Here is a 1,767-nt window from a genome sequence, read left to right as displayed (position 1 = left end):
CTTCCCTGGGATTAAACAAATATAATAAGACACTGCCTCGAATTCCCACTCCCAGAGTGGATGTAGAATGACCGAACTCCATCATCGATGTTAATTCACAAGAATTTTTATTGATTTTGATTTTCTTGGTTCAGCACTGGAACCATCTCGGGTGACCGCTACACTTCTAATGTAGCCCCAAAAAACAGAAACATAGCTTTCATTAAACTATTTTTAACAACCTTCCGAACTCAACATGGGGTGTAATGAGGGACAAAAACAAAGTTGCTGGAAAAGCTCAGCAGGTCTGGCAGCATCTGTGGAGGAAAGAACAGAGTTAATGTTTCAGGTCCGGTGACCCTTCCTTCACAGATGCTGCCAGACCTGCTGAGCTTTTTTTTGTTCCTGATTTACAGCATCCCGCAGTTCTTTCGGTTTTTATTGGGTGTAATGATTTTGGATTATAATCATAACTTCTATTTCCTCAGACAGCGCCACCTGGTAAAGATTCTGTTTGTCCCATTAATACCTTCTCCAGGTTCGTATTTTCCTTACGCTTGTCTCATTACCTCCCCCCGTTTACCTCGAAAATCGTCAATGTTATCATTTCAGTTCTCCTGCCTTCGACTCTATGGTTGGCTCCTCTCTGATCTCTCCTCCTTCCTCCCTGCCGGTATGCTAGTAAAAACCTTACTTCTCCAAATTTTTCCAATAATAATGAAACATGAACGGTCTCCCCCTCCACAGAATTTTCCCCCATCTTTTCCGGTTTTCATTTCAGATTTCTATCATCCACAGTCATTTGATTTTGAGCTCACTCTAATCCTTGTAGTTCAGCGTCGTCCATTGTAACCCGCACAGTCCTTCTCCGTACAACCTTATTACAAATGTCCAACTTTTATGGATTGAAGTTATTTCATTTTCCCCACTTTTTCTGGTTCTACAGCGTTTATGACAGAGACAGAAACTTACAAATTCGCAGCAATTTAATAAACAAGTGACAATTTAATAAACAATAAACAACAACTCGCCCATGTTAGTATTTATTCTTTATCTGAATTATATCCAAATCCCACATACCTGCTCTATTTCCCCACCCCCGTCCTTTGTCCCGCCACATCTCCAGCCCATTCTCAAATGACATGGTTCTTGTTTAAAATCAACGACTCTTGATAGTAATTCTGGAGCCTCACAACACCTTGCTTGTGTAAGGAAGTCTCTGTTAGTACCTCTCTCCTAAATCTTCATTTAATCTCATCTCTGATTTTTACCGTGAGTTCATCGACAATTGGGATGATTTAATTATAATGGATTTTAAAAAAAACTTTGCCTTTTTCAATGTTTTTGCAATAATACTTTCATCAATAATTTTTCTCATGCTCTGCATAATGTTGTATGTTAGGAGTCATGGATTGAAGACTCAATCCAAAAATATACTGTGTAATAATCTGGTGGGAGGTTACAATGCAGCAGCGATTATAGAAGCTGTGTTCTGAGAAGACTTTAAGTGGAGGGTCTGTCTAGACCCCTTGATCTTGTTTACATACAATTACGTCATGAAACTTTATCCTCCTCATTGGTCGATTTTGCCCCCAAACATTTCGAAATGCAATAAAAAAACTAGTGACTTTGTACAATATAATTTGGTTCTGCTCAAAAGGATGCACAAATCTTAGGTACTTAGCTGCGAAAGGAAATCAAACGCTTATGTTAAAAGTACAGCGACTTTGTTGCAACATAAATTTTTCACAAAGTTGAGCCCTGCAAAGCATAATTCGTAGTGAGATA

The sequence above is a fragment of the Rhincodon typus genome, chromosome 4 (assembly GCF_021869965.1).
Source record: "Rhincodon typus isolate 14 chromosome 4, sRhiTyp1.1, whole genome shotgun sequence".
Lineage (NCBI taxonomy): Eukaryota > Metazoa > Chordata > Chondrichthyes > Orectolobiformes > Rhincodontidae > Rhincodon > Rhincodon typus.
The sequence above is the reverse complement of the archived record's forward strand: the minus strand, read 5'-3'. Positions refer to the sequence as shown.